The sequence below is a fragment of the Macadamia integrifolia genome, chromosome 1 (assembly GCF_013358625.1).
Source record: "Macadamia integrifolia cultivar HAES 741 chromosome 1, SCU_Mint_v3, whole genome shotgun sequence".
Taxonomy (NCBI): domain Eukaryota; kingdom Viridiplantae; phylum Streptophyta; class Magnoliopsida; order Proteales; family Proteaceae; genus Macadamia; species Macadamia integrifolia.
Window position 1 is genome coordinate 22,721,159 of NC_056557.1, and position 13,738 is coordinate 22,734,896.

Sequence of the window (13,738 nt, forward strand, 5' to 3'; positions counted from 1 at the left end):
GGTTTCAAGGATCGCGGCAGGCCCTCGTCGATCCCGTACTGCTTCGGTCTTCTTCTCGAGCCCTCTCGAACTGGACGTGAGTCCCTGGGGGTGCTCCGCCGGTCTTCTGGGAGACAGCTTTGGAGACCTCCCTCATAGTCTCTGCCATCCGGTTATATTTGTTCTGGAGGTCTTCGAACTGCTGCCTTGTCACGTACTCCTGGGCCGCGGGAGGCTGATGGTCGCTGCCTTCCCGTACTAAATATCCAGCCGACCGCTGGTATCTGACGGACACTTCCCGGTCATCATGACCCCTTTCTCGTCCAGTCTCCGCCGAGGGAGGAAGCTCCCCTGAAGGTTCTTCCCCCATGTCTACGTTGGACGTCGCTCTCGTCCTTCTTCGGTTGTAGGTTCTTCCCACCATTACCGTCGTTCCCACGGACGGCGCCAATCTGTTGCTGCCAAAAACCCCGCTAGTCCAACCTACACAAACACAGACGACGGAGGCCCAGAACTTTGTCCGGGGTTAGTCCTCCGACGCTCAAGTCAGGGTCGGCCGCACAGTTCAATAAGGGAGTAATGGTGGGGGTCTCAGAGCTTACCTTCCCCTTTCTTCCGTGCCTTCTTATATAGCTTTTCGGCCTTAGGGTTTTTCTTTTCCCTTCTTCCCTCTTAGAGTCCTACTAGAACACGTCCAACCTTCTGGGGGAATATTCCCCTCATGCAGACGACGTGATCCCGCGTGATTCTGTGGGCGTGCCTCGGTGATTGAGCGTGCTCGAGTGTGAGTGGTTTCTTGGAACCTTCATCTGGCGGAGGACACGTGTCCCAGCAGTGACACGTGTCATTGCCCCCACCGAGAGGTTATTTTGGCTATATCAATACCCTTCTTTACCTTCTTAAAGACAATAAATGAAATACGTGTTGATGTTGGTTAGGTACCCAGGTAAACACCCCCTTATAGGGATCAAAACTTTTCCATTCTACTTGGAATTATTATTTGTAGAGATATCTAAATTAGACATCATTGAGTCCTGCCGGAATATCCCAACGCTCATTCTCTTCATTTCTCTTATGTTTGTTCTTTTGTGCAGGATGTACGAAAAACCTAGGAAGATTTCTTGCCGCAACAGATTGATGTCGTCTGTGGAAAACGTTATTAGTAAAGTCACTATCTGATAATCATGAGAAAGAGTTTGTTTTTGAGTGGTCTGCCACCAAAACCGGTTCTTCTTTGGCAGGTGGATAGGAGGTCTCCCCAGAGATTGAACAATTAGGAATCAGACAACAGGGAGCATGACTGGATACCGGCACCCTCATAGCCTATGAACATTTTTCCTCCTCCACCATTAGAGAAACTATGACCTGCTAGCCTACCATAAATTAACAATTGCAAGCATTACAACTTCAAGTGCTAGAGACGAACTCGTTGTCCAAATATTTGGTTTGGTGGATCGGATCAGTGCTCCTTGAGGTTCCACCTCCCATGACCTAGGTGTGCAGAGTGCTACGTCCAAGACTAAGACCCGCTTGGAATGTGAGTGGTCATACGAGGTTCCGTCAATATGCATTGGAACGACCCATCACTTGTCGACGTCATACGGGTTCTGCTAATGTGCACTAACGACGAGACCCACCACCTATTGAACGACAAAGGAATCCCAACAAGCATACATGACTGATGGCTCGATAGGAGGAACCTTAGAAGTAGAAGCATCAACCCCTTGCTTCACCATGAATGCAGGTAGCATCCACATATGTGAGGAAATGTATGCCATTACTCAGGTAATGATGAAGTGGATACAGTAATTGCTGGGGAGAAAATTTACCATCAAAACTAACTACCAGAGCTTAAGGAATTAGCTGCTCAGATCATACAAACACTGAAGTAACAACATTAGTTGCCCAATTGCTCGGATTTGTCTTTGACATTGCTTATCAACCCAAACAAGAGAACACAGCTGCAAACGCATTATCTCGGGCTCCATCAACAACACAACTCTGTTGGCATTCACGACACCTACTTTGGACTTCTTAGACCAAATACACCTCGAGGTAACTACTGCCCCAAGCTGCGCCTCACTGCCGAGAGTCTGACTCAAGACCCAATGACTTATCTAAGCTACCTCCTTTGTAATGGACTATTGTACTACAACCACTGGTTGGTCCTTGCCTTAGATTCCACCCTTAGGGTTATATTCCTTAAGGAGTTTTATAGATCTCCCATCAGTTGACATGCTGGGTTCCTTAGATATTATAGTAGAATTTCACTAGTGAGGAATGTGAAAATATGTCAAACAGTATGTAGCTTTCTGTGCGATCTTTGAACACATGAAGACGCTAACAGCATCACCAGTGGGTCTTCTCCAACCATTGCCCATTCCTGAACAAATTTGGGAAGATCTCTCCATGGATTTTATTATCGGGCTACCAACTTTGATGGACAAGACAACAATTATGGTGGTTGTCAATTGCTTGTTAAAATATACATGTTTTTGTATTCTACCTACCAATTTCACCAGCTTGCGGTTTGCAAAGATTTTTACCACAAATGTTACCAAATTGTATGGGTTACCTCGCTCCATAGTTGACGATTGCAACTCGCTACTTCCCAGTAATTTTTGGCCTTAGCTATTCAAGTTGTAGGGCACTACAGTCACAATGAGTACTACCTACCATCCTTTGACCGATGGACAGACAGAGATACTTAACCGCTACCTTGAGATATATCTCCATAGCTTCATCTCTGATACTCCAGTTCTTTGGGTGAAGTATCTACTATTGAAAACAAGACTTTTCCAGCCCAACCCAACATGTATAGCAGAATTTCGGATCGATTCTAGTCGTTCTCCATAGCATTAAAATCAAACAAGTATGATAACTAATTCAAAATAATGAGAACAATACTTACAAAGAGCCACAAGCGAAGCTCCTCCACCAGATAATGGTTTTTCCTCAGACCAGCAATTCAAGTTTTGAATCCCAAGTGTGCAGCCAGTGTAGTTTATGGAGCTTTCGAAACTTCACAAGTTTTAATTGATTATCTAATAGCCTTTCTCTTTTCTTCAATAGTGCAACTTCTAACTTACTTTTCTTCCTTGTGCAGGAATTAGAGTTCAACACCAGTGTGAAGAGAAGAGAAGAAAAAATATAGAGAAGTAGAGAGAGAGTCAAAAGAGGAGGAGAATGGGATGCAAAAAGTTGGAATCCCATTTTACTCTCCTCCCTTTTTTATAATGTGTGGCATTATGTTATAATAAAGAATTTCAATTAAGAAACTTAAACTCTTTTAAGTTTCTTAAAACTTTAATTCTTTTTTTTTTTTCTTGCCTATATATAAATCTCTCTTTTTTCCATAAGACACTTATTCCAAATAAGTAAATCTCTATTCTTTCCATAGGCACTTATTCTAAATAAGTAAATCTCTTTTCTTTCCATAAACTTTGTTAATCAAATATAACTCAAATACTTGCTTGCTAAGAAATGGAAGAAGTAGAATCTAAGAGGGACAATACAAATAATTAAATAATTCATTACCTGCATAGTAATTATTTATCCATTCTCAATTCAATTAATCGATATTAATTAAATATCCACCATAACTAAATAATGGTCATTCCACCACAACTACTAACATCATCATTATGGTATATAGGGTATGAACATCAATACCACCATGACTCCATTCCATAGTACATGTCCAAATAGGAGCGTGCACGCACGTAAATCGTATTTAATCATTTCTAATCACCATTAGAAATAAAAAATCATTTCTTAAATGATATAGAGCTCTGATGCAATACAATTGTGCATAAACGCTCTCTCTCTTGATGTTCCCCTAAATGGGTAGTGGAAACCCTATTGATTAGTTTTTCACTCATGTACATTTTTACTCATACCCAATATACCGGCCTAGGTCCATTTGGACTTTGGTCATTGATACATCAAAGTGTGTGTGCAAATATCGCAGTGTCAATGTATATAGTAAATAAACTATCTCAGATTAAAGGTAAGGTGACGTGTCAATTCTCATAAACACTTCCGGTGGTGACACATAAGATAATATGGCACAAAAAGATTTTTCTCCAACACAAACACACATATGTGTACTCACATAAGTACACTAACATCTCTATGTTCAGTAGTACAACATGTGACAATAATTTATGATAAGGGTGCCCAACACAAACCCTAGTTGTAACTTCCATTTATAAATATATTAATGGACACATTGCTTATTTATAATTCATGTAATAAATCAATAACACTTTATTAAATTAAACCGGTTCAAATTACAAATTAACAGGGTTTGATGGACACTATATCCAACACCTACACTAAGCCAAATATTGGAACAAATACATTCCTTAACTCTACAACATGGATGACTCAATAACCAAGCGGTATACGGTCTCCTTCCACTTTCTCTACCACGCTATATCCCAAAAAGCTCATTTAATACCATAATAGATCAAGATTTGCACTCCATGGGATGATGTATTGTGAACCTTGAAGTTCAATTTAACTCGCCCCCAGGTGTATATGAAGTCTCAAGCTAACAAACGGTGAACTTATCTGTAATTTAAACCTAGAGAATGGGTTCTGGTTAAGTTACGCCCTGACCACCAGCAATTGGTGGTACTTTGTGCACATCACAAGTTGGGAAAGCATCATTTTGGCTTGTTTCAAATCATGTCTCACATTACCAGATTGCATATAAGCTTGCATTACCACTATAACTCGATTCCACCCAGTCTTTCATGTCTCCCTTATTAAACCCTTTCTAGGAGAACCACCGTTGCAACTCTAGCCATTACCAGCATCCTTTCCTCTCCAGACATGATCACAATCCCAAATACAATTCAAAATTTTCGCACCTTACTTCGTCAAGGTCAATCGGTACAACAAGCCTTGGTCTAACGAAAAGGTTTGTCCTTAGAAGATGCTTCCTGAGAAGACCTAACTATGATGTGGCACCTATACACTCAGTTGAACCTTGAGGGCAAGGTTAGTCTTTGTGAGTATACCAATGGTACGGTGGTATCAGAAGACACCTTAGAAAGAGATGACAGGGATGAAGGACCACTAGTAATGTATTCAAGTGCCGATCCACTAGACAGACTTAGAGACCTTTAGGCCTCAAGGATTATGGGTAATCGTTTAGCATACGCATATCAATTTAGTTAGGATTGTAATGGTCCCCAATTAGTTGTCAATGATAGAACATGAGGAAAATATATATATGGAAGTGTTGGCAACAAATCTGCACGGCAGAAAATTAATAGATGCACGGGGGTGCCAATCATATAGACTCAAGAGAACGGTCAATGGAATATTTACTGACTTCTAACCAGGGTGAAAATGAGGTCATTCCATGCCTCGATCGGTCCAAGGACTTGAAAGTGAAAAGCAAACTCATGGAATGAATAGACAAAAGAGGAACTCCTTCCATTAAAATTGGTTCAAGAAGAACACAATACATTACATCAGTCATGACAAACAAGGGACAACCATGAAAGTAAACTAATGAAGACCATGACCAAACACGAGCCTTTATGTTCTTTGAAACAATCATGACGAAGCACGGGCCGTCATGGTCTTGGCTAAGCAACAGAACTGATATGTTGAGAAAAATACAAAGTAAAACTAATCTAAGGAAATGTAAAAAGATAATTAATGCATTGTAGTTTGTTTGATCGGTTGGAGATCCCTTCTTCTTTCATTGAAGCCATTTTTATAAGTCTATTTGAAAGATCCTGCTCTTTTGGTAGTTTCATAACTGCAGGAAGCCATCTGTCACATCTTTAGTGGGGTAGTTATTGGAATCACACTCCCTTGATTGGTTGTAACTGCCTTAACCGCTCAAGCCATGTGTTTCTAACCTCCTTGGAACTAAACCACGTTTATAGAAATCATGTTGATTGACAATCGATCAATCTGATAAAAAAAAGTCACAATCGGTCAGCTGACCGTAAAAAGCCACAATCAATCAGCTGACCGTAAAATGTCACAATTAGTCATCTGCCGTATTCGATCAGTCTATTTAATCCACCTGATGGTTATACTGACTGATCAACTCCTTACTACAAGGTTGTTATTTTTGGCCAACCTGATTATCAGTCTGCTTAACCAGTAAGCTCCTTAACACAATCGGTCAATAAATCGACATCGATTTATTGACCGATTGTCTTGTAGGCCGGATTTGCCAAATCAGGTACTAACAGAAAGGTATACAACTGAAAGGAAAAAAGAAAAGTTCTAATTCTCTTCTATCGTCTTCTTCTCAGAGAAGCTACCCTCAAAGTAGCATTGTCTCCCGTATTTACTGTATCACCAACAAACCATTTCAAGGAGATAAATCTCACTGGATCAAAGCAAATGCCCAGGTACCCTTTGGTGCTTCTCTATTCATCTTCATCCTCATCTTCATCTTCATTTCTTCCTCTTCCTCTTCCTCATCTTTATTTATGCCCATTTGTCTGCTGTTTCATTGAAACTCCCATTAAAGAATCTTTTTGTCATGGTCTATCCCTTGAGGTTGTGTGAATGTCTTTCTCACTTTGGATAGAAACACTTACTTAATTTCCATCTTTTTATATTCATTTTAAGGGTAAGGTTATGTCTGAACACATCTCATTTTTGCTTTACTGCCCAATAAGATGTAACTTATCATTGATTAATGGAGCTTTTATCCTTAGTATTCATGTGTAGTCCTTTCAGTAGACCAAACAGGCTCTCACAGGTAAGTAGACTAAAGTAGTCATCATGAAGTGAATAACCTTATTGTGCGCTAGCCCCAAATGTCCAAAATTAACAATGACATTGGAAACCACTTTATTTAATGTTTATCTCTGGGCTAATTTATAATGATCAATATATATATATATATATATATATAGAAAATTAAGGTGGTCTCACTTTTGAACGTCCAATTGGAATCCACGTAATAAACCACTCATTAATGTTTAAAACACTCCATGTCAAGGTGATTACCCCCACTTTCTTAATTAATTATCTTAATTTTGTAAATTGTAATTAGGTAAGAACTCACGTGAGGGTAATCCCATTGGTGATGAACCATGAGGCAATTATTATATATGTAGAATAAGAATGCAATGACTGTGCTATTGTCATTATGTGAATGTAATTTTAATTTGGGCAAGATAATGCTACTCTGCTAGCATAGATACATGCCGATACATGAGACAATGAAAATGTGTATAAAAATATCTTCAACGCAAGGTAGTTTGATCTTTCAGCACCTGTTGTGTCTAGGGCTAAAAGTGGGTAATGTTTTTTCTCCCTTTTCATTTTTACTAAAAAAAAATGTAATTTTAATATATTTTTTTAATTATCTATCAATTTATCAAAGAAAAAACAAAAGAAAAAAGATCATTGCCAGTTAATGTTGCGTATTCCCTCAACACATGGAAAAGTAGAACCCAAACATGGACAACTTTTCATAACTTGATTCCACCTTCTCTTAAAATACATTTCCTACTTTCTCCCTTCCCACATCCTTGCCCAAACAGTCGCCTGAGGATGTCCTACCGAAAGATAGAAAAGTTGCCTGAGGATGGCTAGCTACATACGTCATCCACACCATCAGCTATGCAACTGATGCCCATGTCATGCATTGTTTTAATAGTAGGGGGAAAAAAAAATTTATGGTACATGTTTCATGCTTATATATGTGGCATTTCTAGATTTTGTTGAGAATAAATAATAGAAAAACTACTAACAAATTAATGATTCTAGTAAAAAGAGAACCAATTTAATAAAATATGAGATGATGTTTTTTGTTCCAAAGTGTGGCTGACACCAGTGCTCTTTAGGTCTATCTCTCTCCTCCCCCAATAGAGGCAATGATGTCATTTCATAGGGGATGAGATATACACAAGGACATTGACCTTGGCTATATTTCTAGATAGAAACTGTTTTTTGATCAAAACAAAATTTTATTCAAAAAAGATGCCTAGAGAACCTCTTGGCATCAACATGGTATGGATAATGGTTGAGTGAAAATTATTTAAGATAAAGGATGAAGAAAGTTGCATAGTCAAATGGGTCCTACTCCCGGACACAAAGGTGTAACAAATTATTGCCCCATGTTAAATAAAAAATCTCTTTCCTATTGATGCCTTTACGCACACTCTCATTAACCCTAGACTAATACAGGGTCAGGTGATCAAGCCATGATCTCCTGCCCTTAAGATAATCATATTAAATTTGTCTCAAGTGCTAGTAAAAGATAAGTATTGATGTTGTTTCTCTAGGTATTGGTCTAGTATCAGCTGAGACCGATCTAGATCGATTATCTGTATCGTTTCAGGGGTAAAATAGTAAAAAAATTAATATTTAAAAAAAAAAACAAGGGAAAAACCTATTGATATCCATCGATCCGTTCCAGATCAGATTGATACCTTTACCGATACCGATACTGATACCATCCCCTAAATCCTTGGGTTAGGGTGTTTTTCTTCGATTAGCCAATTTGGGCTAAGTCACTATAATTAGTCGTCTACTAATACGATACCAAATCCCCGTGATGAATCAACTTGTCACTAATGCTTGACTTTCTCCCTAATGCTTGATGAAGCTCAATAGATAATTGTTGAGTGAACTTGATCAGATCGAATCGTCATCGTGAATTATGATCTAGTCCTCAATTCCAATTGTTAAATACTGCCTGACGTTCATCATTTGATCATGTTGTGTAAATCATAACGTATCGCTTATTAGGGCTTTTCAATAACAAACTCAAGAAATTCATATTAAGACTTTAATCAACCATTATTGAATAAAGTTTACACATTTCAAACTTTTTTAAGCTCTAGATTCTCTTCTTTTAGAGGATTAGTCGAGGAGCACGTAAACTGGCTATCATGTTGGTGCAGGCCAGTGCTAACTGATATGAATGCAGTTTAGCTGACTGTTCATATATATTTTGATTTTTTTTATAAAATAAAGTTTATATTGATATTTTTATCAATTATTGAATGTAATTAAGTGTTATATTTTTTCTAAATTGTTGATGATTTAATAAAATATTAAAGTATCTTAAATCTGAGATAATTAAATATCATTTAAGGCCCATTTAAGAATTTATTGATATATTACTTTGTTTAAGACCTAATTATAACATAAATAGGAGAAGATTGATTAAAGCTTGAAATCCAACCAAACCCAATATAAGACCGATCAAGATCGACTCATTTCTTAAATAACTAAACCATGATCCAAAGATATATGCCGGCCGGACCCGACCGAGACGGACCAAGGTTGGTATTGACACCCTAAGTATTAAAGCCTAGTCAACAACACGCGTTTTCTTCTTTCTGTTATCCGTATAGTGGGTCCCACATCAAGATAATGGTTGCCGCTCTTTTTTGTAATTTTGTTTCCCTTTCTCCAACTTGCTTTGTCTTTGACAGGAAAATATAAAATAAAATAAAAATAAAAATAACCTTTGTTTTGTTTTGTTTGCCTGACCAATGCTGTGTTTCTCTGCGTTCACACTTAACACGTCAGGAAGGGCGCAACCACAAGAAATCCTCCGATTTGATCTGTAATGATAGTTAAACTTTTTTTTTTTTTTTTTTAAATTAAATAAAAAGGAAAGAGGAAGGGAGACAAATATTTTGAGCAAGTAGACAAGACGGATCCTCTTTTCAGAAAAAAAAAAAAAAAAAAAAAAAAAGAGATGTATCCTCACAAGTGTATCGGGCATGGTTTTAATTATCGATATCATATTGGTAGTATAGACTGGATCGTATTGATATCGATTGAGATCAATTTTCGATCTCTAATATATTTGGATTTATTATTCGTATCTTTTTCTGAAAAGCAAAAGGGCAAAAGTGATCCATAAACACCAATCTTCTCCGATACTAATTCGGATCGAATCAATATCAAAAGAGACTAGTCTCAGTATTGATGCCGAGAACTAAATCCATGGCATCAGTACCTTCAACCTGTATCATCGGTTTTTAGCATTAGGGCATGTATCCCAAAAGAGCCAAATCCTCTCAAGTGCACACGATGGACATCCGATGTCACCAATGGTGTTTGCTTAGATGCTATCAGTCATTTGATACATGTTAAGCGCATTGGAACATTGAAAAGGATCTGAGCCCCACCTAAGTGCCTCCCATCCATCTCACATGTACTGGAGAGACTGATGTACTTGAGAGGATATTGTTTTCGACAAGATGAAGATTGACCATTACTCCAATATTCAGCCATGGTGGACAAAGTGACCCAGTTTTACAGGTTAAACCACTTGCTCTTTTGGTATCTAGTATCCAATCCTTAATTATTAATGTCTTTGTTAATTAAACTAAGTGTTGGTTAACTCGCCCTGGGCCCTGCTCTTGAGAGGTCGTTGAGTTTCAAATTTTCATCTTCATCAACCCAAACTAGACCTAGGGCGACTCTTCCAAAAAATTTAAAGAAAAGAAAAGACCTTACTAGTAAAAACAGATTCAATCCATTCCGGATGCAATAATTAAGGAGGGCTTTCTTTGAAAATGAACCATAAACAATTTGTGATTAAGAACTATAATCATAATTTGGTGGAACTATTGTATTAATTGAAAAAGGGAAGAATGCACCTTGGTCCTGCTGCCCTACTGATGGGAGGCCAATGAGTGGTGAACATGGGCATTAATAGAGAATGGATTACTTGGGTTTAACAGGGATGAGAGTGTCATTTATCATCCTCTGTGTATGGGCATGGAAATCGCACAATCAGGAAACGTTCTTTTCGCTTTACTTTTAATGAAAGAGGATTTCCCACAAAATGGGTGTGGAGGAATTTACCATGTTATTTCAATGCATGTACAGAAAATTAGTATCATCCATATGAGGTCCCACATGATGATGAGAAGCAAAGAATTAGATATTGGTTTAGGTAATGGTATCGGTCTCAGTCGATTCTGATACGATACCAATCTGGATCAGATTGGATCAGTGAGTATCGGTCACCTTTGCCCTTGTAATTTTCTAAAAAATTAATTTTTTTTTTACCCTTTTACCCTTGAAAGGATACAACATTCTTATCTAGATCGGTCAAATATTGATATCGGTCTCAATTGGTCTAGTTTTTCAATACTATATGATATGGCCGATATGACTGGTCAATCGGATCGGATGGGTGAGTATCGTTCTCAGTAAGAAGAGAAAATAACAAAGAAAATCAACATGGTATCATGAAATTTTGTTTTAACTTATTCAAACCATTTGATGACCATTGGAAGATCCCATGGACAAAATCTGTAGCTTAGTTGGTTTTTGTTGACTGGGGGCACCGAAAAGTCACCAACCCTACGCGGATATTTTAGTGACAAATGTTGATTGGTCAGTAAAGGGGCCCACATAAACCTGTGTGCCACTGCCACGTATCTCAACCCACTTGGAGGAGTCGAGGAAACAGATTCTTGGATTTAACTAACAATATTGTTTCGGTCCACACATATCGGTTACTGATACCTGCATAGTTAATCTTAATCATATCACTCATGATATCCGGCCAAATTAGCAGTTTTACAGGTAAGAACCTACAATTCATGAATTAAAGTATCGGTATCTTTACTAGCATATCGGTTGATACGCATCGATCAATTTTATAATTTTATTATCATTTTGTTAGTTTTTTTTTATTTTTTTATTTTTTTATTTATTATTTTTTAATCTTTTTCAATCAATATTCAATGCATGGTTCATACCAAAAAAAAAAATGGTCGATCCCAAATATTATAAAGACTAATCTATTTTACCAATATGGAGTGATTCAACCGATGCGTATCAATAATGGTATAAGCCAGGCGGCTGACCAATACCATCACCGATGACTAAAAAAACATTGGTGAGTAGGGTCACATGGAAACATTAGCATTAAATTAACTAATGGAGTAGTTTTTTTTTATTATTATTTAACCCGAATATTATCTAGGACCCGGGAACCTTCTAAAATTTTATTAAATAGGAGAAACAAAATATTGGAAAAACAAAATATTGAAGAAACAAATGGTGGCAAATAGCCCGCCTTACCCCAACCCATGAGATACAAATCACTTTGACATTCGCAAAACCCAAAAGGAAAACCTGCAAAAGAGAAAAGATTACATTCTAATTTTTTGTAATCTCACTTTATTTTTTCGAATGATATAATTAATATTAGATGAGAGTGCATTATCACCATAGAAAATCGAATTTATAATAAATTTACATGCAAAGTTGGCTAACCAATCCGTTGCGTGATTACTTTCCCAAAATGAAAAGGAGATATGAGCTCTTAGGGAATCGTAGAGATTGATTACCTCTTGAAACCAATACCAGCAGCTCCACAAAGTACATGATTTTTTAGAGGTAAGTTTCACAATCAGGGAGAACTCAGAATAAATATAAAAGACAGAGAAGCCCAAATCCTTACACGATGCCAAATCATCTCTAAGGGCTCTCATCTCCGCCACCGAATTTGTACACACTCCATAAAAATTGGAAAAAAGCTGCCAGAACATTCCCATTGTTATTTCTAATAATGTTTTCCCCACCACTAATACCCGAATTCCCTTTCTTGCACCATTCACATTCAGTTTAATAGAATAAAAGGGAGGGTACCAATAAATAGGAATTGAAGATTTAACCATACTAATTGGTGGGTTTATCTTAAAGACCTGCAGCATAAGAGCCTTCACTAGGTCTTCTGTTATTTCTTTTTCACCATAACCCCCAAACAATAAATGATGGTAATAGACTAGTTATGTATTCACAAATACCTTTGACATTGGCAAGGGATTGTCAATAAAGAACTCCAGTACTGAGATCCTGAGTTGGAATAACATCAATATCCATTGTTTTTCCAACGAAATCCCAAACCTTAGAAGCAATTATACCCACCAATAAAGTGTGGGTTACTGTTTCCCTCCAAGGATCTTTGCAATAAAAGCATTTGGAAGCTAATGAAACACCAATACTCATCAAAGCATCATTAGTTGAAAATTTTCCATTAAAGATTTGCCAAACTTAAAAACCAATTTTTAGAAGGATTGATTTATTCCATAACCATTTAGAGTAAGGAATCAGAGGATAGTGAGATCAGATTTCATTCCATACCGACTTGGTTGAGAAAAAGCCATTACTCATCAGAGTCCACACCAATCTATCAACTAATGGAGTTGTGGCTTGTGTGGGGGCATTTGTGTGACTAGATTTGTGACTTGTGAGAATGGTTTCAAGTATTATTATTATATTAATGGTATTAGCCGCATCGTATTAATAGGTTGAGATTGAGATCAATACTTAAACCGATCCAAATTGATATCGTATCAGTATCAACTGAGACCGATACCATTACCAATATCGATACTTAAATCCTTACTTGTGAGGCCTTTAAATTTTCCAGTGTTCATATAAGTTTGCTCCAATCGCTTGCATTTATTCATTTTTGTAAATCATTAATTTTTTAAGTGGTGCAACTGACAGTATCCCCATTTTGGAGCAGCCAATATTTTGAAGGATTATTACTTCATTTATTTCTACCTGGAATGATAGGTGGGGTTATCTACACTCAAAAGTAATATGTTGAAGGGTTGTCACTAATTTATTTATTTATCAATGTCCTCGTCTGCCTCAATGGTCAAAATCTTATGTTGTATTTTGAAAATTTATTTATCAATGTCCTCGTCTGCCTCAATGGTCAAAATCTTATGTTGTATTTTGAAAACTTGGATCAAGTATTGGTATCTGAAAGACAAAA